This window comes from Scyliorhinus torazame, chromosome 8 (assembly GCF_047496885.1).
Source record: "Scyliorhinus torazame isolate Kashiwa2021f chromosome 8, sScyTor2.1, whole genome shotgun sequence".
NCBI lineage: Eukaryota > Metazoa > Chordata > Chondrichthyes > Carcharhiniformes > Scyliorhinidae > Scyliorhinus > Scyliorhinus torazame.
In genome coordinates this window covers 35,584,549-35,611,935 of record NC_092714.1, presented here as the reverse complement: position 1 = coordinate 35,611,935, position 27,387 = coordinate 35,584,549, and the positions used below count along the sequence as shown (strand labels likewise).

Genomic DNA, 27,387 nt, shown 5'->3' with positions numbered 1-27,387 from the left:
GACCCTGGAGGCAGCTTGTGTTCTGGGTTTTTGTGAAGCGAGTCAGACTTGCAAGTTGGTTAAAAATAAATAATACTATGCATACAGATCCATCTCGAGTTTTATTGAGGCCAGACTGACGGGTAAAGAATTCAACATTTGTCACCACCAAAGCAGCTGAGACAATCCATAAGATTCTAAAACAATCGGCAACTTTCTATGTTAAACAAACCACAACATTCTAAAAAAAAAAAGTTACTTCACATTATCTCCCAAAGTTACCGGATCCTTTAATTAATTCCAGAATCTGGATCAGCATCTGAACCGAAATCGAATCAGTTGTCCTTCACCTCATATCCTTTCCAGGTACCACGTTTTTTGAAATCTGTCCATTAATTTTTGAACGCACTAACAAACAAGGGCAAAAACATTACCTCTGTCCAGCTTCACTAGTAGAGGCAATAATAAACAAATGAACCAGAGCTGAGATGAGAAGAAATAGTTTTTAAAGTAGTGAATTCTTGTGATCGGGAGTGCAATGGTGAAAATAGAAAATTCAGGAAAAACATCTTTACCCTGAGAGGGGAATGCAAAGGAGCGGACTAAATAAATCTCTCTCTCAAAGGACTGAAATAGGCATGAGGGGCTGAATGGCCTCCTTCTGTGCTGGATGCTTGTTATGATAACTAAAGGAGTGGAATCCCTGATCCCAATCCCAAGTACCTGGTTGTCTTTCAGGCAGGAGTAGACCGTCATGTTGTGATGTGAACCAGCTCCCCGGCTCAGCAGGGTTTTTTCACCCACAAGAAAGCAGTGGGCGTGATCTACTCAAATGGGGACAGAGTCCCATAGCAGTGTTTCCCAGCTTTCGGAGCGGCGAGAAACATTCTGCTATCTAACGCCTATCTGGGGAGATCAGGAGCCTCAGCGGGGAACGCATGGCCAAGGCTGAGCTCCACTCCTCATGCAGGGAGCAATCGGGATGCCAGCTTGAGCCAGGATGGCACTGCCTAGGTTGCAGGGCACTGCCAGGGCAGCAAGCTGTCATTTTTTGTATGATGTGGAGATGCCGGCGTTGGACTGGGGTGAGCACAGTAAGCAGTCTTACAACACCAGGTTAAAGTCCAACAGGTTTGTTTCAAACACTAGCTTTCGGAGCACTTCTCCTTCCTCAGGTGAATGAAGAGGTATGTTCCAGAAACATATTTACAGACAAATTCAAAGATGCAAGACAATGCTTAGAATGCGAGCATTTGCAGTTAATTAAGTGTTTACAGATCCAGAGAGAGGAGTAACCCCAGGTTAAAGAGGTGTGAATTGTCTCAAGCCAGGACAGTTGGTAGGATTTCGCAGACCAGATGGTGGGGGATGAATGTAATGCAACATGAATCCCAGGTCCCGGTTGAGGCCGCACTCATGTGTGCGGAACTTGGCTATAAGTTTCTGCTCGGCAATTCACATTGCGACATCTTGCGAGATTGGGTTAGATCAGGGTCCGTGCCTGCGTGCCAGTCGGAGGATGCTAATGTATGCAAATGGTTCTTAATAATTAATTTGTATCCACTTCGTGGCTCGGCATCAGAATCTCCGGGCCTCTGTGATCCTGCGGTCCACCGGGCCGGGAATCTTATTGGCGAAATATATGACAGGTATCACCAAACGGGAACATTGCAGTTTCAGCACTCAGAGTTACACATCCATGAATAAGATGAATGGAAGTTGTCAATCACAACCCACTATCAGAAATGAATAAATGGCTTGCAGCTAATGGATCTGAGGGGTTTAAATACAGGTCACAGCTGTTCTCTTTCCAGGAATGGACACATGATGCTTTCAGGTAAGTGTTACAGCAGTAATGTTTTTCACTGCTCCTGTCTGGACTGCTCTCTGGCCTCCATACTGGGGGTCTCTTTTCTGGGTTAAAAAACATTTTTTTTTTAGAGTACCCAGTTAATTTTTTCCCATTAAGGGGCGATTTAGCGTGGCCAATCCACCTAAACGGCACATCTTTGGGTTGTGGGGTCGAAACCCATGCAAATGCGGCGAGAATGTGTAAACTCCACACGGACAGTGACCCGGAGCCGGGATCGAACCTGGGACCTTGGCGCCATGAGGCAGCAGTGCTAACTACTGCACCACTGTGCAGCCCCTTCTGGGGGGGTTTGTGAAGGGGCCCCTCTAGTTACTCTAATTAAAGGGTCCCTGTAGAGGGTTTCTGTGGGGGGGGGGGTCTCCCCATTTAGGGGGTCTTGTGGGGAGGAGGGGGGAGGGGGAGGCTGGTTTCTAATGCGGAGGAGGGTGGCCAGCCGCAGGACTTCACTAGCGGGCTGCCCGTTGGAAATGGCGGCCCAAAAGCGGGAATCCCTCGGGAATCCCTTGTATTCCTCACCATGCATAAATTTGCATGGCGACGGGAACTGCGCAGGGAGCACAAATCACGTGTACTTCAGCTCCAGTGGAACAACAAATTCTCCTTTCAGAGAATCTCGCCCAATTTTCTAATTGAGGATTCATCCACCAATTAAACAGTCTTCTTCTTTCTTTCCCACAACAAATGGTGCACAAGACAGGTTTTCCCACAGTGAGTTTTCCCTGGAACAGGTCGCTAGCCTATAATTTGAGGGTTGCCACTCCACATCAAGCCTGGCTGATTAGGAGCTTCTCCAGCCTTTACCACCTGCCATTGGAGTGTATTGGAAGGATTCTGCAGGTTGATACCCAACCTGTTTGACAACATTATGAATGAACCTTCCTTGGCCATCAAGTGCTGGGGTGGGATTCAAACCCGGCTCAGAGGCAGGTGCGCTATCCACTGTGTCAGAAGATCTTTGTGCAGTGCTATGTATATCAAAATGATTTTTGAATTTAGGATTTATCCACTAACGATATAGCAGCACTAAGAAAAAATATATTTGCAATCGCCAGCTGCGAAGAATTCTAAAGAGGGTGAACCAGGCAGCTGGAAATGTAAACATAAACACAGCTTAATTCTCTCGGCTTCACTGTCAGAGTTTGAGAGCTGGATATGGCCCACACACAACACCCCTGATCTATATGTTTCCAAAGTCCTAAACAATCCTTTAAAAAAAAAATTTTTTTTAAGAGTACCCAATTCTTTTATTTTCCAATTAAGGGGCAATTGAGCGTGGCCAATTCACCTATCCTGCACATATTTTTGGGTTGTGGGGGTGAGACCCACGCAGACACGGGGAGAATGTGCAAACTTCACACAGACAGTGATCCGGAGCTAGGATCGAGTACTAACAATCTTATTAGTTTAATCAAAATACAGATTTTTTTTCCCCCAAAATAATAAATTAAAATTTTAATACAATCGCTTAACAGTCAGATTACTGATACAGAGGTTTTTGTATCTAATATTTTAATAGCTAAAATCAAGACACAGTTCTTTCTAGAAAGATTAAATAATACCTTACAGTTAAAAGAGACAATAAATGTAATGAAAGGTACAATAGACAATGGTCGCACTTGATTTCTAATATACAAAATCTTTTTGATGTACATATAGAATATATTGTGCACTCACCAGCTTTCAATCTGTTTTTCGTAAAGCTACCATGAAGATCTGAAATCTTAACACCTGAAGCGACATCAAATTTGCTGCGCACTGAGGTAAACAAGTGAGCTGTTCCACCAAATGACCCTGAATGAAAGGGAATGATAAGCCCATTTACAAACTGGTCAAAAATTACTTACTGTGTTATAAACACATCGTAGTCATATCTAATCTTCTGTTCACTGGGTAATTAAACATTACGTAAGCTTCAATGAGTCAATACAACGCCTGGTTTTCTACTGAGCCAAGGTGACTAAAGAGGCCCCAGGCTCAGCAGGTTGCTCAGTATGGCCAGCAGTTAACCTCAGTCACCTGGGACTAAAGGCTCTTGGTGACAATGGAACTATCATCAATTGTTGTGAACACCCACCTAGTTTACTGTAATGTCCTTTTCGGGAAGGAAATCTGCCAGCCCTACCTGGCTTTGCCTGCATGCGAACTCCAGATCCACAGCCACTTGGTAACCTCTGAAATGACCGAGAGAGCTACTCAGTTCAGGGGCAATTAAGGATGGGCAGCAAATGCTGGCCTTGCCAAGTGACAACCACATCCCATTAAAGACCATCTGCACATCCATTGCTTTTATCAAAATGGATTATCTCACATTTTTCCACATTAAATTCCACCTGCCATGTTCTTGCCCACTCATTAAGTCTGTCCAAATTCTGCTGTAGCTGCTTGATATCTTCTTCACAACGCATATTCCCACCTAATTTTGTGCCAGGCGGACTTGGAAATTTGACATTTGGTTCCCATATCCCATATCTAAATCATTGGTACATATTGTGAACAGCTGGGGACCAAGTATTGATCCTTGCGGTACCCCACTAACCACCGCCTGCAAACGTGAAAATGACCCAGTTATTCCTGTGGTCTGTTATCTGCCTGTTGGCCAATCCTGAGTCCATGCCAGTATATTGCCTCCTATCCCATGTGCTTTGATTTTGCTCATTTTCTTTGAAAGTGTTACCCAATTAGCCGCTGACACCTCCCCTTTCTCCGTGGTCCAACAAAACATTTATTTTTAAAGTTTCATATAGAATTGTAAAATAATACAATTATTAGTCCAGGTGGCTGGATTACTAAACCCAGTAACTGAACCATAACACCAGCTGGGTAATGAAATATTAAAGATCCAATTAAATAGTGGGAGGATTGAAACCATTGTTTTCAGTCCCTGCACCAAACTATCGCCACCAACTCCAGCCCTCTCCTTGGCGGCAATCTGATAAAGCCTTGTCACATCTGACCCAAGATGAACTCTGACCTCAAATTTGTGTGGTTACTAAGACTGCTGATTTCCATCTTTGTAAGATCCCCTGACCTCACCCACCTCAGCTCATCCGCTGCTGAAACACTCATTCCTGCTTTCATTACCTTTAAACTCAACAATTTCAACTCACGTTGGCTGCTCTCACACTTTCTACCCTCTGCAGATGTGAAACATAGAATCTAGGAGCAGGAGTAGGCCATTCGGCCCTTCAAGTCTGCTTGACCATCCAATATGATCATGGCTGACCCCCTATCTCAGATAGTCCATATTCCCACTTTCTCCCATTATCCCTTGATGCCACTGAAATCTAAAAAAAAAACTATCTCTTTCTTGAATACATTCAGCGACTTGGTCTCCACAGCCTTCTGCGGTAGAATATTCACTACCCTTTGATTGAAGAAATATTTCCTCATCTCAGTTCTAAATGGTCTACTCCATATCCTGAGATTGTGTCCCTGGTTCTAGATTCCCCAACCAGGGAAAACATCCTCCCTGCATCTAGTCTGTCCAGCCCTGTTCGAATTTTATACATTTGAACCAGATATCCTCTCATCCTTTTAAACGTTAATGAATACAGGCCCAGTCAAACCAATCTCTCCTCATAGGATAGTCCTGCCAACCCCATTATCAGCTTAGTGAACCACTGCTGAACTCCCTCTGTGGCAAGTATAGCCTTTCTTAGGCAGGGGGACCAAAACTGTGCACAATACTCCAGGTATGATCTCACCAAGGCGCTCTATAACTACAGTAAGACATTCTACTTCTGAACTCAAATCTGCTTGCAATGAAGGCCAATATACCTTCCTAACTTCTTGCTGCACCTGCCTCTTCACTTTCATTGACTGGTGTACAAGGACATCCAGATCCCTTTGTACATCCACGCTTCCCAATGTATCACCATTTGAATAATACTCTTCCCTTCTGTTTTTCACACCAAATTGTATAAGCTCACATTTAGCCTCATTGCACTGCATCTGCCATGTGTTTGCCCACTCGCTCAACTTGTCTAAATCACCTTGAAGCCTCCTCACAACTTACAATCCTGCTCAGTTTTTGCAGGAAGAGGTCATTCCAAACTCTGCTGCCCATGTCTTAACAGGTTTTGTTCCCCTACCACCTCGCATGTCCGCTGATCTTTATTGGCTCTCAGTCAAGCAATGTCTTGATTTAAAAATTCTCATCCTTGTTTTCAAATCCCTCCATGGCCAGCCCTGAGTTATCACTGTAATCTCCTCCAGTTCCAAAACCTTCCGGGATATTTGTGCTCCTCTATTTCTGTCCACTTGTGCATCCCCAATTTTAATTGTTCCATCATTGGTGACCATGCCTCTGTTGTCTCAAGCCTAAGCTCTGGAATTCCCACTCTACATCTCTCCAGCTTTCTACCCACTCTCCTGCTTCAAGACAGTCTTTAAATTCTACCACTCTGATTAAGCTTTTGGTCATCTGTCCTAATATCTTCTTTGTTACGACCAGGTGAAGAAGGATGAACCAGCCTCCTTTATTCACCCTCCTCAGTTGTTTGGAACAAAGCTTTTTAAAATGTATTTTCCCATACGTGCCGTTTCCATTTGAAATGTATTTACTTTTTAATAAGGAGCCAATCAAACCAGCTTTTCTTGAGCCAAAGAGAGGGCAAGTTTATTGTTCACCAAACCCAAGAAAAAAATAATAAAAGACGCCACACCACAGAAACACAGATAGCCAGAAGTAAGAAAAGTTAGAGTCCAGATAAAAGTTAAAAGAATATGTAATTAAGTCCTTCGTTTTTCTTTGAGGATTAGAACATAGAACATAGAACGATACAGCGCAGTACAGGCCCTTCGGCCCACGATTTTGCACCGAAACAAAAGCCATCTAACCTACACTATGCCATTATCATCCATATGTTTATCCAATAAACTTTTAAATGCCCTCAATGTTGGCGAGTTCACTACTGTTGCAGGTAGGGCATTCCACGGCCTCACTACTCTTTGCGTAAAGAACCTACCTCTGACCTCTGTCCTATATCTATTACCCCTCAGTTTAAAGTTATGTCCCCTCGTGCCAACCATTTCCATCCGCGGGAGAAGACTCTCACTGTCCACCCTATCTAACCCCCTGATCATTTTGTATGCCTCTATTAAGTCTCCTCTTAACCTTCTTCTCTCCAACGAAAACAACCTCAAGTCCATCAGCCTTTCCTCATACGATTTTCCCTCCATACCAGGCAACATCCTGGTAAATCTCCTCTGCACCCGCTCCAAAGCCTCCACGTCCTTCCGATAATGCGGTGACCAGAACTGTACGCAATACTCCAAATGCGGCCGTACCAGAGTTTTGTACAGCTGCAACATGACCTCCTGACTCCGGAACTCAATCCCTCTACCAATAAAGGCCAACACTCCATAGGCCTTCTTCACAACCCTATCAACCTGGGTGGCAATTTTCAGGGATCTATGTACATGGACACCTAGATCCCTCTGCTCATCCACACTTCCAAGAACTTTACCATTAGCCAAATATTCCGTATTCCTGTTATTCCTTCCAAAGTGAATCACCTCACACTTCTCTACATTAAACTCCATTTGCCACCTCTCAGCCCAGCTCTGCAGCTTATCTATATCCCTCTGTAACCTGCTACATCCTTCCACACTGTCGACAACACCACCGACTTTAGTGTCGTCTGCAAATTTACTCACCCACCCCTCTGCGCCTTCCTCTAGGTCATTGATAAAAATGACAAACAGCAACGGCCCCAGAACAGATCCTTGTGGTACGCCACTTGTAACTGAACTCCATTCTGAACATTTCCCATCAACCACCACCCTCTGTCTTCTTTCAGCTAGCCAATTTCTGATCCACATCTCTAAATCTCCCTCAATCCCCAGCCTCCGTATTTTCTGCAATAGCCTACCGTGGGAAACCTTATCAAACGCTTTACTGAAATCCATATGCACCACATCAACTGCTCTACCCTCATCTACCTGTTCAGTCACCTTCTCAAAGAACTCGATAAGATTTGTGAGGCATGACCTATCCTTCACAAAGCCATGCTGACTATCCCTGATCATATTATTAGATTGTTGAATGCTGTGGCCTTTTGAAGTTAGCTTGTTCCCTTTATCATATTGTCGTTGAATTGAAGTCCAAGTAGCTTCACTTTGCTGGAGACAAGTTCCTTCCTGATAATCCTATATTCCATCTCCCAAAATTGAAGGATTTTTCTTTCTGTGGATAGTTTTGTGAATTTTTTTAGAATGTTTGTGATAGCACTTTTCTTAGCTTTAGAAGAGAGAGTGATTCTTTACTGCTTCTTTCAGCAGTTTTTCCAGATGACTTCAATGACATCTCTCTGTTTCTGGCTTGGCAAAGCAAGCCCTTAAAAAACCTCCAGTCTATATATTACAAGAAAGAAGTTCAAGTAGCATGTCTTGTAGTCATTGTTGTTGAACAGGTAATCATATTTTTTGATCTTCCATCTCAGAAACTTTTGGCACATTTCAGGATAGTAGAAACCAACAGGAGCTGGGGTTGTTTTGTCCTCCGCAGGGGAACTTGAGTATCTGTTGGGTGTATTTGGCTAATTAGCAGTTCCCATTGCCTTTACTATTGATAAAGTCCAATACTTTGTATTTTTACTGCCTTCCTTTCTGAAGTAGCCATGACACCCTCTAGTTGTGAAATTCCATGCAATATGCCAGGGCAGGTCTGCAGCACGATCCATTTTGGAACATTGTGGAAAAGTGGTCACCTTACAATGCCAGGCATCAGGTGATTGGTGACAGACATCTTTTGTCAGTGTCATTTTCTTGTACTTAAAAAGGGCAATTCGACCTCAAAAAGTTCAATAGATTTTTGGTTAGCCAGTAACAATAATAATAATAATCTTTATTGTCACAAGTAGGCTTACATTAACACTGCAATGAAGTCACTTGCAGTCCACACATTACAGGAGCTTAGATTTTCTGGGACTTTGTGAACATATTTGGCATCTAACCGTTTAGTGCATTAATCAGGATCAGTAAACAGGAAAAAATGTTCGACATGTATTGCAGTGCTTAACATGAAGGTGGAATTGTGAAACAATTTCTCTCAAGGGCTTCTTGCCATACAGCTTATTAAAAAGCATATCTTCTTGTTGACTCATTGCAAATATAATTTACATTTGTGTGGCAATTGATCAACAGGAATGTGTTGAAATGCCTCACAGGATGAATTTTGAAGTACAATGACTTGTGGTTTCCGCAGTTACCCGGCCTCCCCAGGCAAGCTCTGGACAACAGCGTTATAATAATCTTTATTAGTGTCACAAGTACATTAACACTGTAATGAAGTTACTGTGACAATCCCCTTGTCGCCACATTCCGGCGCCTGTTCGGGTACACAGAGGGAAAATTCAGAATGTCCAAATTACCTAACAGCACGTCTTTCGGGACTTGTGGGAGGAAACCGGGGCACCCGGAGGAAACCCACGCAGACACAGGGAGAACAGTGACCCCAGCCGGGAATCAAACCTGGGACCCAGGAGCTGTGAAGCAACAGTGCTAACCACTGTGCTACCGTGCCGCCAGTAAAGCTATAGGTAGAGATCACTTAGTCACATTTTAGTGTTGTCATGACATCTCGATCTCAAAGGGAATGAAATCATATTCACTCAACCATTTCATTACACGGTATATAAAAATATATATGTGAACAACAAACCTATTCATTCCCATTCACTCTATTAGCCTTGATATTGATTATTCCCATGAGTTCTAACTAGTTTTGATACCCTGATGCCCCTGAATGGTGATAGGCCCTGAATAACCTGCTTGAACATTGCTTTTTATACATTTCAGGTGGTTGGGTGCAATCGTTTGAATAATTAGGCTGCTATCAGGTTTCTGAAGTTGCTTTAATCGTCTTTGGTCAGGAACTTTATGCCTGTCCCTTGCTATAACTCTTGGTTAAGTATCTTCAAAAGAGTTTGGTGTGTTTACCTGCAGGTTAACTCCCAGATTGTTAATAACAGCCAGGCTGTGCCGTGTTACCCCTCGGGGTTGTGTGTTTCTCTCTGACCCTATCCTCATGCTGTGTTTTGCAAAAGCTTTCAATATGCAGATTTGTTTGGCTGTGGGGCTGGGCTGCTCTGGTCCACTTTTGCTCTTCACTGTCCACCTCTGTAACCCATGAATGTATTTGATGAAACTTGGGACAGCTTTACAGGTCCGATTGCTCGTTGGTTAGTGTGCTGGACTTTGATTTTCACCTCCTGTAGCGATTATTATTTCTTATGTCCGAATGAAGCTCGTAGTTTTCCAGTTGAAGCAAATGCTTTATTGAGTAAGTTCGTTCTCTCCAGAGCTTATACTAGATGTTACATGTGAGCTGTCTGTCTGTGTCCTGGTCACTAATTGCCGTTCTTGTGAAGAGCGAGATCCTGGATCCCGTCCGTCTATGTTATACCTCTCTAGTGCTCCCTCTAGTGATTACTTAGTTGTAGTGTATTTACATTAACCCCTTGTATACATGCAGATGTGCAGATCACTACATCCCCCTCTTTTTTATTTTTACATATTTTCTGTACGGTGTTAAGGAAAATTGTACAAAACAGGTAGATAAATGATGATAGTTACAAGTTGTGATGATATTGAGAATTATACAAAGCCAATTAATATTTATGAGTTCAATCATTATAAAAAATGTTATGAGTCCAAACTTTATACATTCATTTGGTTGAGTCTCTTTCTTCTTCTGTTGTGGAGGTGGCGATGTTGATATTGTAATTTCTTTGTGAACGTCATCAGTGTTCTTGTGTTTAAGTAACCAACAAGTCATCATGAGGTGTTCAAATGGTCGAATCACTTTTTTTGTCAGACCTGGACTTTTTCCTGTGCTTGCGGTATCGATTCTGGATGTTATCTTTGTTGTCTGACCTGGACTGTTTCCTGTGCTTGCGGTACTGATTCTGTATGTCAGCTTTGTTGTCTGACCTGGACTTTTTCTTGTGCTTGCGGTATTGATTCTGTGTGTCATCTTCCTTGAAAGCTGGTTTGCTTGTTTGTTGTGGAGCTAATATAAAATTGTGAGATTCATTGTCATGCCATGTTATGTTTGCACTGTTGCCATTGTTTTGGACTGTGCTGCTACATTGTTCTTCATGTGCAGAGTTGTACCATGTTGTACAGGTTGTTGTTTCAGTGTTGTTATTTTTGTTGTTTCAGTTGTTATGTTTGTTGTTTCTGTTTTTGTTGTTTTCATTGTTGTTCTTGTTGTTGTTTTTGTCATGCTTGTTGTTTCCGTTTTTGTTGTTTTCATTGTTGTTCTTGTTGTTGTTTTTGTCATGCTTGTTGTTTCCGTTTTTGTTCTTGTTGTTGTTTTTATCATGCTTGTTGTTTCTGTTTTTGTTGCTTTTGTTGGTGTGCTTGTTGTTTTTGTCGTGCTTGTTGTTTCTGTTGTTATCTTTGCTGTGCTTGTTTTTGATGTTGTTCTTGTAGTTTTTGTTGTTGTTCTTGTTGCGCTCAATGACTGTTCCGTGTGGATAATTTGAGTCATTCTCAAAGTTATTGGTATCAGTTTCCTTTGTGGTATCTGATGTTTCATTGAGCGTTTTGACTTGAGGATTGTGAGAATGATCTGATGTTGCATTGATCTTGGTGACATCAGTCATTTGTGGTTGATGTGATTCCTCTTTGATTCCTTGGTGCTCCTCTTCTGGAGTCATTTGTGGTTGATTTGCTTCTTCGTTGATTTCTTGGTGCTCCTCTTCTGGAGTCATTTCAGGTTAATTTGCTTCCTCATTGACCTCTTGGATGACAGCAACCTGTCAAATAGCCAAGAAGAAAACAACGCCACACAGAGAGTACTGACCAACTCCACAGAGAGAAGACTGCACGACTCCACACAGAGAGTGATGAAAGACTCCACAGAGAGCTCATTGACAGACTCCAGAATGGAAGCAATTAAGGGCTCCAGAGCGACAACCATGCAGGAAGAAGACTATGGAGGTCTATCCACCTTACTTGGGCAACCAGAAGCAGACTGTGAAAGTCTACCCAGCTCATTTGAACAGCATGAAGACGATGAATGTCCAGCCACTGTATGCACGAATAGTGACACAGTGATCACAATCAACATACACGATGTGCAAGATCCCAGTGAGACTGACAGGTCTCAGCTTGTCTGTACAGAAGCACTCAACAATCAAAGTAAAACTACTCTTGAGTCCAGTGAGACCGCATCAATTAAAACCTCATCCACTCTTGACAACCCCATTCCTGGTACCATATATTATTTTGTATGCCCGAATGAAGCTCATAGTCTTCCAGTTGAAGCAAATGCTTTATTGAGTAAGTTTGTTCTCTCTCCAGAGCTTATACTAGATGTTACATGTGAGTTGTCTGTCTGTGTGCTGCTCACTAGCTGCAGTTCCTGTGACGAGTGAGATCCTGGATCCGTCTGTCTATTTTATACCTCTCTAGTGTTCCCTCTAGTGATTAGTTAGTTGTAGTGTATTTACATTGATCCCTTGTATACATGCAGATGTGCAGATCACTACAGGGCTGGGCTGCTCTGGTCCACTTTCGCTCTTCCCTGTCCACCTCTGTAACCCATGAATGTAGTTGATGAAACTCGGACAGCTTTACAGGTCTGATTGCTCGTTGGTTAGTGTGCTGGACTTTGATTTTCACTTCCTGTAGTGATTCTGGTTTAGAATTCAACACTTCACTTTTCGTGAATTTTTCATCAACGCTGTTATGGTTGAGGTTTAAAAGGTCTGTTTCATCTTGCTTATAACCCTGCTTGAGTTTCACTGCTTTTCCCCTTCCGATCTCCACAAGTATTTCCTGCTTTGGGATAGGGTACCATCCCTTTTTCCTTTATATCAGTAGATATGTGGACACAGAGGGCATCAGAGGTCATGGAGGTAGAGTGGGAGGGTGAAATATCTTCTGAGGGTGGAATAGGCTCAAGGGGTTGTATGGCCTATTCAACATTCCCCTTTTATTTTAGGAATGCGAATTCCCCTAACTTGTTTAGCTTGCTTCACAGCACCAGGGTCCCAGGTTCAATTCCCTGCTGAGTCACTGTCTGTGAGGAGTCTGCATGTTCTCCCCGTGTCTGCGTGGGTTTCCTCCGGGTGCTCCGGTTTCCTCCCACAGCCCAAAGACGTGCAGGTTAGGTGGATTGGCCATGATAAATTGCCCTTAGTGTCCAAAACGGTTAGGAGGGGTTATTGGATTACGGGGATAGGCTTAAATGGGTCGGTGCAGACTCGATGGGCTGAATGGCCTCCTTCTGCACTGTATGTTCTATGTTCCATGTTCGCTGAAACACTACTGCCTCCAGGTGAACGTTCAGCTTCTCCTTGTGGCTCTTTAAGTGGGCGAGGGTCTCCCTCATCGTCTGCTTTTCTGCTTGGATACTCCCCTTGTCCCTGTTTAAATCTGCCACAAAAGAGGCCCATGGGGGGCCTGTAAAGGTTAAAGAGGAGAAGGGAAATAGTGATCTGTTTGGCGGCTGTTCAGACGTTAAGTATGTTCGAGACTGAGATCAGTCGATATGTGGACACAAAGGGCATCAAAGGTAATGGAGGTAGAGTGAAATATGTTATTGAGTGGTGGAATAGACTCAAGCCGCTGTATGGCCTATTCAACATCCACAGGCCTCTGGAATAGGGAAACACTCGGTGGCTTCACAAGAAATTTCTCCTCATCTCAGTCTAAAATGGCCGACCTGTTATCCTGAGACCATGAGCCTTAGTTCTAGAACCTTCAGGCAGGAGAAAGGTTTTTACACAGAAATGAACACAATCCTGTGTTTCCAATCAGTGTTACTCTCGGTCATTCATTTCTTCAATGTTCAAAGTTCTTCGAGTTGCAGGAAGGAGGTGTTCCGTTCTTCTTTCCTGTCTTACCCTGCCGGAATTGTTCATTATGGTTCTCAAAAACGTATCCTGTTTTTAAATGACCGGGAGTAATTTATCATCTTAACAAGTAGGCCCAGCACCATCAAGTTGACTGTGATGATCACCTTTCCTCCTTGCAGTTGAGACAGGGTGAACTCACTCAGCTGTGGGAGCTGAGTAGCTCATTAGCTAACTGGTTGAATCTGGTGACTGTCGCCAAAGCGAATCATTCAGGATTGTTTAGTGCAGTCAAGGCAAATTAGTGTAGCTGAGGAAACAGTGCAGACTTGGAGTTTGGTGAGTGGGAGGATTAGGGGAAGGAGGTGTTTATTTCCTTCTTCTATCTGTGGTGGAACGGGCAGCACGGGAGCACAGTGGTTAGCACAATTGCTTCACAGCTCCAGGGTCCCAGGTTCGATTCCTGCTTGGGTCACTGTCTGTGCGGAGTCTGCACATCCTCCCCGTGTGTGCGTGGGTTTCCTCCGGGTGCTCCGGTTTCCTCCCACAGTCCAAAGATGTGCAGGTTAGGTGGATTGGCCATGCTAAATTGCCCTCAGTGTCCAAAATTGCCCTTAGTGTTGGGTGGGGTTACTGGGTTATGGGAATCGGGTGGAGGTGTTGACCTTGGGTAGGGTGCTCTTTCCAAGAGCCGGTGCAGTCTCGATGGGCCGAATGGCCTCCTTCTGCACTGTAAATTCTATGTATTATGGGATGTAAGGTAGGACCTGCACTACAGGTTCGCCGGTAGCCCCTGCTGGCTGGCTCTGCCCACTAAGATCTGTATAAATATGCGTGACCTCCAGTGCCCTGCCATTTCGCCAGCTGCAGCAGGAGGCCACACATCTGACTGCAATAAAGCCACAGTTGTGGCCAATCTGCATCTTTGTGCACTTGATTGTGCATCAATTTATTGCAGTCAGATGCGTGGCCTCCTGCTGGGTATTATCGAGGCCAGCTACAGCCCCTGGAGAGCCCAAGTGGTAGTGGTTAAAACTGGGGAAAAACACAGGATGGTCATGGATTACAGCCAGACCATCAATCGGTACACGCAGCTCGACACGTACCCCCTCCCACGCATATCTGACATGGTCAATCAGATTGCGCAGTACCGGGTCTTCTCAACAATTGACCTGAAATCTGCCTACCACCAGCTCCCTATCCGGAAGTCGGACCGTCCATACACTGCCTTCGAGGGTCGCCCCTATCACTTCCTTAGGGTCGCTTTCGGTGTCACAAACGGGGTCTCGGTCTTCCGAATGGTCGACTAGTACGGTTTGCGGGCCACCTTTCTGTACTTAGATAATGTCACCATCTGCAGCCATGACCAGCAGGACCACAATGCCAACCTCAATGAATTCCTCCGCACTGCCATTCTTCTCAACCTGACCTATAACAAAGAGAAGTGTGTGTTCAGCACGACCCGGTTAGCCATTCTCGGCTATGTAGTCCAAAACGGACTTCTCGGGCCCAACCCCGACCGCATGCCCCCTCATGCAACTTCCCCTCCCCCACTGCCCCAAGGCCCTCAAACGCTGCCTGGGGTTCTTTTCCTACTACGCCCAGTGGGTCCCAAACTATGTGGACAAGGCCCGCCCACTCATTCAGTCCACCCAATTCCCTCTCGTGGCCGAGGCACAACACGCTTTCGCCCGCATCAGAGCAGACATCGCTAAGGCCGGGATGCGCGCAGTGGACGAGTCACTGTCTTTACAAGTAGAAAGCGACGCTTCAGACGTCGCCCTTGCCGCCACTCTAAACCAGTCAGGCAGACCCGTGGCATTCTTTTCCCCCACCCTTCATGCCTCTGAAATTCGACACTCATCCGTCGAAAAGGAGACCCAAGCTATCGTTGAAGCTGTGCGGCATTCGAGGCATTACCTGGCCGGTAAGAGATTCACTCTCCTCACTGACCAACAGTCGGTAGCCTTCATGTTCAATAACACACAGCGGGGCAAGATCAAAAATGATAAAATCTTGCAGTGGAGAACCGAGCTTTCCACCTATAATTACGAATTTTGTATCGCCCCGGTAAACTCAACGAGCCCCCAAACGCCCTCTCCCGAGGTACATGTGCCAGCGCACAAGTAGACCAACTCCGGACCCTACACGACAGCCTTTGTCACCCGGGGGTCACTCGATTGTACCATCTGGTCAAAGCTCGTAATCTGCCCTACTCGGTCGAGAAAGTAAGGACAGTCACCAGGGACTGCCAGGCCTGTGCAGAGTGCAAGCCACACTTCTACTGACCGGACTGTGCGCGCCTGGTGAAGGCTTCCCGCCCCTTTGAACACCTCAGCGTGGATTTCAAAGGGCCCCTCCCCTCCACCGACCGTAACACGTATATTCTCAGTGTGGTCGATGCGTACTCAAGATTCCCCTTTGCCATACCATGCCCCGACATGACGTTTGCCACCATCATTAAAGCCCTTAATTCTATCTTCACTCTGTTCGGCTTCCCCGCCTACATCCACAGTGACAGTGGATCCTCATTCATGAGTGATGAGCTGCGTCAGTTCCTGCTCAGCAGGGGTATCGCCTCCAGCAGGACGACCAGCTACAACCCCCGGGGAAACGGGCAGGCAGAAAGGGAGAATGGGACGGTTTAGAAGGCCGTCCAGCTGGCCCTATGGTCCAGGAACCTCCCAGCCTCTCACTGGCAGGAGGACCTCCCTGACGCTCTATACTCCATCCGGTCACTATTGTGCACTGCCACTAATAACACACCCCATGAACGTGTTTTTACCTTCCCCAGGAAGTCCACCTCCGGGGTGTCGCTCCCGACTTGGCTCGCAGCTCCAGGACCGGTCTTTCTCCGTTGTCACGTCCGACTCCACAAGGCGGACTCCTTGGTGGATAGGGTTCACCTGCTCCACACCAACCCTCAATATGCCTACGTTGAGTTCCCCGGTGGCCGCCAAGATACTGTCTCACTCAGGGACCTGGCATCGTCAGGTTCCAGCCCAACACACTCCCCCACCCATGCGCCCCCCCCCCCCCCCACCGCCCCGCCAACATTGACCCCACTAGACCAACCCCCACCCCCTTCCTGCACAAGAGGACGAAGAGGATTTTGGCACGCTCCCGGAGTTCCCCGATGACTGGCCAGCATCAGCACCACCACCACCGCCATCGGGGCCACCTCCACCACCACCAGCACCGACTTCGCCGCCAGAGTTACGCCGCTCCCAACGAATCACCAAAGCACCGGATCTTCCTTGTTTTCCCCTTCTTAACACTGTACATAATTGCACTATTTGTATATAGTTTCACATCACCTCCGCCGGACTCATTTTTAACAGGGGGTGTATGTGGTGAACCACTGTATTATGGAAGGTAAGGTAGGACCTGCACTACAGGTTCGCCGGTAGCCCTGCCGGCTGGCTCTGCCCACTAAGATCTGTATAAATATGCATGACCTCCATTGCCCTGCCTTTCGCCAGCTGCAGCAGGAGGCCATGCATCTGACTGCAATAAAGCCACAGTTGTACCCAATCTGCGCCTTTGTGCAATTGATTGCGCATCACTATCTATCTTAACCTGTAGGGATCAGTTCTTATTCCATTACAGGGAAAGTAGTCGCTGATAAGTGGGTAAGTTCTAATCCATCCCTAAGATTTAAAATACTCCACAAATTGATGGTAAAGTTAATAAGTTAAAAGTAACATAAACAAGTGAATAATATAATTAAGTAATTGTTTGAAACACATTAAGGTTGGCAGGATGGGTAATGTGTCAAGGCTGCAGCATACAGGAGCTCATGGGTAACATTGTGATCCAGGGCAAACATATCTAGTGTTTGTGGCTCCGTCATTGAGCTGGAGGCTGAGTTTCAGACTCTGCAACGCATCAAGGAGGGGGAGAGTTCCCTGGATGCTTTGTACCAGAAAGCAGTCACGCCACTTAGGGTAGGGTCTTTTCATTTGGTCAGTGGTTAGGGACGGGGACGGGAGACGGGAGACAGGGGGGGGGGGGGGGGGAGAGGTGCGGAGTGGATGACTCCAAGTGTGGCAGGAGTGGGAGCCTCTGCAATTGTTCAATAGGGTTAAAGTTCTCTCAGCTTTTTCGGATGAGAGCGGAGGCTGCGGGGTGGATAACCAAACTGACCGTGGCACCATGGTGCAGGAAGCCAGTCAAGTGGGGGGAGCATAAAGGAATGTAGTGGGCGTGGGCTACAGTGTAATAAGGGAGATGAGCAAACAGTAAGAGCCCAGAGGGTTTGGGACATCTGCTCAGGGCTGGAGAGGAGCTTGCAATGGGAGGGGGAGGGTCCACTTGTTATAGTCTATGTAAGTACCAATGATGTAGGTAGAATCTGGAAAGAGGTTCTGTGTAGAGAGTATGAGGAACTAAGAACTAAATTGAAAAGCAGAACCTCGAAGGTTGCAATCTCTGGATTATTACCTGAGCTGTATGCAAATTGGCATAAGGTACATAAAATTAGACAGATGATATGGGAAAAGTGGGTTCCATATTGTGGGACACTGGCACCAGTAATGGGGAAAGTGGGGGCTGGACCATGATTTGTTATGTTGTAGGTGTAACATAAGCGGCTTCCTTGTGGTGCACTTGACGAAGGAAGGTTCAGACGTGGAGATAACTTCAACACGTTTATTAAACTATTTACACTTCTTTTACTCAGGTTCGACACGACTGCTAATCCTACTATTGCTACCCAGACTGACTAACCAGCTGCTGCAATCCACGTGGTGGGTCTAATATTGAATCAACCCTGTTTCTGTACTCACTGACTGTCTCCACTGGAAAGAGGCAGATCATTTGTGTGGTGTCCTTTATATATATGGGTTGGTGTAATGCTCCCCTGTGGTCGTGTCACCTCCGTGTGTATCATGAGTGTCCATTGGTCCTGTCCTTTCTAACAGATCTATTGGTTGAATGTATGTGTGTGATGTCTTTGGTGCTCCCTCTAGTGTCTAGCTAGCCTGCATGCATTTACATTGATGCACATCACCACATCCCCCTTTTTTTTATATGTTACATATTTTCTGCATACTTTGAGAAAATTGAACAAAGAACAGGTAGATAAGGTAAGGTATATACAAGTCATGGGAACAGTGATTAAACAATAAGTCCAAATCGTTTGTGTGAGTCCAAAAACCATCAATCATCATGGTCCAATGTCTCTCTTGGTTATGAACGCCATCAACGTCCCTGTGCCACAGGAACCAAGAAGTGGTCAAATCACTTCACTGTCTAATTTGGAGCCCCTTTCTTTTTCCGATGTTTGTGATGATGCTGTCGGATGGCATCTTGTGGCTGATAACAGGTTGACGTTGAAGAGGTACCCTCAACAGTATCATTCGAGGTCATGGACGTGCCATATGTCGAAGTTGGATAAGACTGTACATACTGGTTCTGGCCACATGTTGTGCTGGAAGGGTGATCCTGCTGAGAACCGTTGAAGCTGGTCGAATTGGAAACAGAATTGCTGCTCACATAAATACCTGGTGATGGTGTGAAACTAGAACCTTGGGCGCCGGTTGGGAGAATCGCCTGGGCCGCCAAAATTTCCGGGGACGCCGGTCTGATGCCCTCCCGCGATTCTCCCAAGCGGCGGGAATGGGCCGGTCGGGTTTCACGGGCCGCAGGCCGGAGAATCGCCGGAGACACCCAAAATGGCGATTCTCCGGCACCCCCGCTATTCTGAGGCCCGGATGGGCCGAGCGGCCAGGCCAAAAGGGCGGGTTCCCCCCGGCGCCGTCCACACCTGGTCGCTGCAGTCGTGGGCGGTGCGTGAATGCTGGGGGGGCGGCCTGTGGGGGGGGGGGGGGTTGGGGGGGGCGAGGGGGGATCCTGCACCGGGCTTCACCTGGAATGTGGGGTGGCCCGCGATCGGTGCCCACCGATCGTCGGGCCGTCCTCTCTGAAGGAGGACCTCCTTCCTTCCGCGGCCCCGCAAGATCCGTCCCCCATCTCCTTGCGGGGCGGATTTGGACAGGACGGCAACCACGCATGCGCGAGTTGGCGCTGGCCAACCCGCACATGCGCGGATGACGTCCGTTATGCGGCGCCGGCCGCGTCATCTATGCGGCGCCGCTTTTACGTGGGCGACAAGGCCTGGCGCGGGTAGGTGACGCGGCCCCGATACTGGCCCATTGTCAGGGCCTGAATCAGTCGGGACCGGGGCCATTCCGCGCCGTCGTGAACCTCAACGGCGTTCACTGCGGCGCGGCCACTTCGGCGTGGGAGTGGAGAATCCCGCCCCTTGCATCTGATAGGAATATGCCGTATGGCCAGGCTGTGGTGCAGCAAATCCTGGGCTGTAACTAAGGCATCCAGTCTGTAGTGCAGATTGCGCTTGCGGTAGTCCTCCTTCGGTCTTGATTCCATTAGTGGGCAATCCGTAGTGCTGGCCTGTTTGAGAATATGCGGCATAGACTGCTGGCTGCTGCATGCCTGAATACTGGGTTTGCCCAGCATGAGCTGTCATTGGCTGCACTGGTGTTGTGGAACAAATGTGTGGATATAGCTGTGGTGAATATTGGTGTATTCCTCTTGGACTGTAGCCGCTGCTTGTTATTACTGACCCAGTGTAATTATTAAGTGATCCATCACCTGTTGTTGTGGCATTTGCTGTCACCCTGAGCGTGCCATCACTGAGGTTGCGGCACTCCCTGTCTGGAGTAAAGTCCGGCTTACGTGAATCAGAGTCGGCGTTTGGTTGCTCCCCATCTGAAGTCTGGTCTGTTTTAACTGAGTCAGTGTTGGTTTGTTGATGCTTCCCATCTGGAGTCTTAGCAGGTTCACTGGAGTCAGCTGAGATTTCTTGAAGCTGCACGCCTGGAGTCAGAACATGCAGGAATGCATTGACTTGTGGAGAGGTTCGAGCAAATGAGGGTGGAAGTATCATGGTGTCACCGGAGTCACCAGTGGTCTCACAGTGATCGTCGAGTGCCTCTGTACACACTAGCTGAGGTCTGTCACTTTGCACATCATTCATGGGAAGTGGGATGCTGTCGTCACTCGTCTCACATACCGTGGGTAGATCCTCAGTAGCTGCTTGTTGTTCACTTGGGTTGGGTAAATTGTCAGTCTCCATCTGGTGGTGCAAACAATGTGGGTGGACTGTCATTGTCTTGCTGTTCTCCTTCATTTGGGCTTGGACTATCATCGTCGCTTTGTTCTTCACTGTAGCATGATAGACCGTCATAGTCTTCTTGCTGTTTACTTGAGCATGGCAGACTTGCATCATCTGCCGCTAGTTGGTCAGAGGAGGTTGCTAGACCCTCGTGGTCTTGTTCCTGCAAGGACTGCACTTCGGAGTCTTGCATTGCTTCTATCGTGGAGGCTGTCCACGAGCTCGCTGCGGAGGCTTGTGACACTGGAGTCAAGTCTTGTGTGTGTAAGGACTGCGCTCTGGAGTCTTGCATTTGTTCTATCGTGGAGTCTGTCCACGAGCTAGCTGTGGAGGCTTGTGACACTGGAGTCACTACTTGTTCGTGTAAGGACTGCGGTGTGGAGTCTTGCGTGTCTTCTTTTGTAGAGTCGGGAACCCTGAGCGGTGTGTGGACCACGCTCTGTGTGGCAGCAGGCCGCTCTCTGTGGGCTTGTACCGCTCTCTGTCTCTTGGTTTCAGGCTGCAGCATCATCCTGCACTCACGAGTTGGGATGTCATATCTGCTGGGCTGAAGATCCTCAAATCCAAAGAACGAATCCGCGTCTGCGTCGGAGTCAGTACGGGGGTCGCCAATGTGCAACATGTCTAGTTGCGGTTCGGATTTGGTAATGGGGTAGCCTCCCAAGGTGAAAGGTTCGTCCGAGTCATCGTCTTCTCGGACCATATTATCACTGTTTGCGTCGGAGCTGGCATTGGGCTCGCGAGGTCCAGTCGGTATTGAAGTATTCAAGGCCGGAATCATCGGTTTGGGCGTAGGTAACTGCTTGTTGCAGGGTTCTTCGGATGTTAATTTCATTCCCTGGTTCAATTTGAGGCATTGTGCTGTCTTCCAGGTGACGGAAGGTTGTTTTACAGCTTTAAAAGATTTTTTCGTTGATTTGGGACGTTTCCCCTTTAAATGGGCGTGGTCCGGAGCCTCTGACGTCATGACGCATGTGACGTAGCACGTAGGAAGCGATTGCGCATGCGCAGATCGCTGTTCCTATACCGATGGCCGTTTTTGTGACCTTCCCGTTCTGCGCACTTCTCGCGCAACTGCGCACGTTGCAGTCCCTGTAGAAAGATGGCCGCCGACCAAAATCGTTCTCTGCTCCGGGATCTCAGCCTCGAGGTGACTACTGGTGCTTCTCTTACCTTTTCTTGCTGGTTGGAGTGTGTTTTCCTCACAGTATTTGCCGAATTTGTCCAGGCCTGCCTGGAAGTCGCTCCTGTTTTGCCCTTTGGAGAACTTGAATTTTTAAAAGATTTCTTCTGCTCTGGCACCGGCGATGGTGAGGAGAAGCTCTGTTTTTTCAGCATCGGCCAGGTCTTCTAGCTCGGCTGCCACCAGGACGATTTCAAACTTTTGCCGGAATGCCCGCCAGTTTGCGCGGAGATCGCCGTGGCACTGGAGCTGCTGCGGAACCCGGATCTCAACATGTTGCCTGGGTATTGCTGGTTGTCGCTGTACGCTGAGGTATGGCTATATGGATTGAAACAGTTCAGTCCTGGTACCATGATTTGTTATGTTGTAGGTGTAACATAAGTGGCTTCCTTGTGGTGCACTTGACAAAGGAAGGTTCAGACGTGGAGATAACTTCAACACGTTTATTAAACTATTTACACTTCTATTACTCTGGTTCGACACTACTGCTAATCCTACTATAGCTACCCAGACTGACTAACCAGTTGCTGCAATCCACGTGGTGGGTGCAATATTGAATCAACCCTGTGTCTCTACTCACTGACTGTCTCCACTGGAAAGAGGCAGATCATGTATGTGGTGTCCTTTATCTCTGGGTTGGTGTAATGCTCCCCTGTGGTCATGTCAGCTCCGTGTGTATCGTGAGTGTCCATTGATTCTGTCCTATCTAACTGATCTATTGGCTGAGTGTGTGTGTGTGATGTCTTTGGTGCTCCCTCTAGTGTCTAGCTAGCCTACATGCATTTACATTGATGCACATCACCACAGACCATTGGGATGGTCTACACCAGAAATGTGCCGGAAGCAAGGTTCTTGCCAACTGCAGAACCAGCGAAGATGGGAGCGTTTAAAACTCAATGGATGGGGCAAGGGATCAACTGTGGAAAAATGTGATATATCACTGTGCAGAGACAAGGGCCGGGATTTCCCCTACCCGGCAGGGGGGGGGGGGGGGGTCCCGGTGGAATGGAGTGGCGGGATCCACTCCAGCGTTGGGCCACCCCAGAGGTGCGGATTTCCCCGCACCTTTAGGGGCCAAGTCCTCACCTTGAGGGGCTAGGCCCGCGCCGGAGTGGTTGGCGCGCCGCTGGCCGGCGGGAAAGGCCTTTGGTGCCACGCCAGCCGGGGCCGAAGGGATTCCTGCTGGCGTCATCCCCGCGCATGCGCAGGGGGGGGGTCACTTCCGCATCGGCCATCGCAGAGGCTATGGCCAAGGCAGAAGGAAAAGAGTGCCCCCACGGCACAGGCTCGCCCGCGGATTGGTGAGCCCCAATCGCGGGCCAGGCCACTGTGGGTCACCCCCTGGGTCCAGATCGCCCCGCGCCCCCCCCCCCCAGGACCCCGGAGCCTGCCCGCGCCGCCAGTCCCGCCGGTAAGGTAGGTGGTTTGATTCACGCCGGTGGGACTGGCATGACAGCAGCGGGACTTCGGCCCATCACGGGCCGGAGAATCGCCGGGGGGGGTGCCTGCCGACCGGCGCGGCGTGATTCCCGCCCCCGACGAATTTTCGATGCCGGAGAATTCGCCGGCCGGCGGGGGCAGGATTCACGCCGCCCCCCCCCCCCCCCGGCGATTCTCTGACCCGGCGGGGGGTCGGAGAATCCCGCCCAAGGTAAGAGAGGAAAATAGTAAAATGGAAAATGAGGGTCAGAGAATGGCGGGAAGGGCCAGAGAGAAAAAGCCTAGGACTGCACAAAGATCGCAAAATGACAAAAGTAAATGCTCTGTATCTGAATACGCAGGGCATTCATAACACAGTAAACAAATTGAATGGCTTTCACAATGGGCCATCTGACTCGAAACATTAGCTCTTTTCTCTCCCCACAGATGCTGCCAGACCTGCTGAGATTTTCCAGCATTTTATTTTTGGTTTCAGATTCCAGTATCCGCAGTAATTTGCTTTAAACAAATTGATAGCTCATATTGAAGTAAATAAATATAATTTGATAGCAATTCTGGGTACCAGGTGGCAAGATGACAAGGATTGGGTCCTGAATATTGAGGGGTATATGACGTTGAAGAAGAAGATGAAGCTAAGTAAAGGTGGAGGAGGCAACACTGTTAATCGAGGATGGTATTGGGGCAATAGTTAGAGATGACCTTGGTTCAGGACCAGTTTGGGTGGAGATAAGGAAGAGTATTGGAAAGAAGTCACTCTTGGGAGTAATCTACTCACTCCCTAACAGTAACCGTAATGTAAGCCAAGAAGAATAGAATAAGTATACAAGAATAAATATTGGTTGCTTGTGATAAAGGGATGGCAATAATCATGAGATGTTAATTTACACATAAACTGTGAAAAATCAGATTGGCAGCAATAGCCTGGATGAGGAATTATTCAAATGCTTTTGAAAAGCACATTCTGGAACCAAACAGTTACATAAGAATTGGTATTGTGCAATATGACAGGATTAATTAACGACCTCTGAGTAAAGGTACCTCTAGGTAGCAGCAACCACAATATAATTGAATTTTACATCCAGTTTGAAAGAGAAGAGTGGGTCTGAGACGAGTATTTTAAACTTAAATATGGGAACGATGTGGGCATGAAATCTGAGCTGGCTGAAGTAAACTGGGATACTAAGCTAGAGAGTAGATCAATAGAACAGTGGCAGGCATTTAAAGGGGTATTTCAGAATATTCAGAATGTTCCCACTATAAAGAAAAGTTCTAAGGGGAGGACCGACTATCCATGGCTAACTAAAGAAGTTAGGAAAAGCATCAAATTTAGGGAGAAAACATACAACTGCGCCAAAATGAGTGGCAGGTCAGATGACTGGTTAGAATAGAAAGAACAGCAGAGAATGATGCAAAGGTTAATCAGGAGAAAGAGATTAGAGTATGATAGAAGCCAGCTAGACATGTAAAGAGTTTCTACAGGTATTTAAACAGGAAGAGAGTAGGTAAAATGTGCATCTGGAGAATGACAAATATTTTGAAATGAAATGAAATGAAAATCGCTTATTGTCACAAGTAGGCTTCAAATGAAGTTACTGTGAAAAGCCCCTAGTCGCCACATTCCGGCGCCTGTTCAGGGAGGCTGGTACAGGAATTGAACCGTACTGCTGGCCTGCCTTGGTCTGCTTTCAAAGCCAGCGATTTAGCCCTGTGCTAAAGAAAGATACAAAAAACATTCCATTAATAGCTGTAAATCGGGAGGTGAAAGAGAGAAAGGATCTTGGCGAAATTATTAGGGAAGCGATACTGAGCAAAGTGATGGAGCTGCGGAGCTGACAAGTCTCCGTGACCTGATGGACTGCATCCTAGGGTCTGAAAAGAGGTGGCAAATGAGACGGTTGATGTGATGCCAATAATGTTCCAAAATTCCCTAGATTCTGCAAAGGTTCAATCAGACTGCAAAGTAGCAAATATTACTCCTCTATTCAAGAAGATAGGGAGGCAGACAGGCCAGTTAGTTTGGCCTCTGTCATGGGGGAGGTATTGGAATCAATCATTAAAGAGTTGGGTCCTTAGAAAAAAGATAATTGCAAAGAGCCAGCGTGGTTTTATGAAAGGGAAATCATGCTGAATCAATTTATTAGAGTTCTATGAATAATTACATGTGTTATGGATGGAGGGGAACCTGTAGATGTACTGTACTTGGATTTCCAGAAAACATTTGATAAGGTGCCACATCAAAGATTATTACAGAAAATAAAAGCTCATTGTTCGGGAGTAACATATTAATACAGATATAAGATTTGCTGGCTGTCAGAAAACAGAAAGCATGCATAAATCTGATTGGCAGGATGTGACGAGTGGAGTCCTGCAGGAATTTGGTTTGGGGCCTCAACCTTTTGCAATTTATATTAATGACTTAGATGAGGGGAGCGAAGGCATGGTGGCTAAATTTTCAGATGATACAAAGATAGGTAGGAAAGTATGTTGTGAAGAGGACAATTTGCGGATGGATATAGATAGGTTGCGTGAGTGGGCAAAATTGTGGCAGATGGAGTACAATGTGCGAAAATGTGAAGTTGTTCACTTTGGCAGGAAGAATAAAAGAGCAGAGTATTATTTGAACGGAGAATGACTGCAGAATTCCAGGGTGCAGAGGGATCTAGGTGTTCTCGTGCATGAGTCACATGAGGCATGCAGGTACAAAATGTAATCAAGAAGGCTAATGCAATGCCTTATTACGACAGGCATTGAACATAAAAGTACGGATGCTATGCTTCAGCTGTACAGGGAACTGGTGAGACCACATCAACTGTGTAGTTTTATTGAAGGAAGGATGTAAATGTGTTGGAGATGTTTCAGAGGAGGTTTAACTAGATTGGTACCAGGAATGAATGGGTTGTCTTATTTTTATATTCTGAGTTATGGCTGTATACAGATGCACACAGAACATCTAGGTCTTTGACTCGTAAGATAACCTATTAGCAAGGTTAACACGTGGAAAGATAACTAACAAATTGTGATACAGTTGTGATACACCCCAGTCCAACGCCGGCATCTCCACACCATGATACAGAGAGTAATGGATAAATGAATTCAGTGAGTTCTCCTGGAGCTACTTCTAGTGCGACCAGCCTCTTGTACGAGTTACTACCAACTGCCAGATATCTCGAGTCACATGGTAGATCTCTATCGCCACCAGCTGGTTACAAGTTGCATCGCTAACTATTGATGAGCAACTATATACAAAGCTGTGCGCAGGCATATCAGCAGACTTATGAGGAAAGGTTGGTCAGGCTGGGCGTGTTTCCATTGGTGCTCAGAAGAGTGAGGGGGTGACTTGATTGATGTGTTAAGATCCTGAATGGTGTTGACAGATTGGATGTGGAAAGAATGTTGCCTCTTGTGCGTGAGTCCAGAACTAATGACACTGTTTTAGAATCAGGGGTCACCCTTAGAGGTCGCATCTAGCAGGTTTTTTTTCTCTCAGTAGGCCGTGTGACTTTGGAACTCTCTGCCTCAGAAGGCGATGGAAACGGGTGACTGAATATTTTTAAGGCAGAGGTCGATAGATTCTTGTTAGGCAAGCAAATCATAGGTTATCGGGGGTATATGAGAACGTGGAGTGCCATGATCTTATTGAATGGCGAAGCAGAATGGAGGGGTTGAAGGGCCTACTTTTGATCCTATCTCCAATGTTTGTCAAATGGGAGATGAGCTCCCTAGACGGGCTTTATTTTCTGCACCTTCTCTCTTCCAACTGCAGAGCCCGTAGTCTGAAGTGTTCCATCTAGTGGTATGGTTAAGAGCTAGCAGCGCTCACTCATGTTTAAAAGTTGAGAATAGGTGAGGCAGTCTCTGGGAGCACTGACCTGTGAGGATGTTGGCCGTGCTGCACCAGCAAGGTGGCCAATGGGAGCATCCAAGGCTCTGGGTGGCCAGCTGTGCTACCTAGAGGGTTTATTCAATA

General features: G+C 46.8%; 1 long non-coding RNA gene across 1 annotated transcript in view; it reads right to left on the bottom strand.

The window, feature by feature from the left end:
• LOC140427752 (uncharacterized) overlaps positions 1–27,387 on the bottom strand; it is a 109,335-nt gene that overhangs the window by 977 nt on the left and 80,971 nt on the right. Inside the window, exon 2 of the long non-coding RNA XR_011948626.1 lies at positions 3,527–3,643. This is a non-coding gene — a long non-coding RNA (uncharacterized lncRNA). The remainder of the gene's footprint in view (positions 1–3,526; positions 3,644–27,387) is intronic.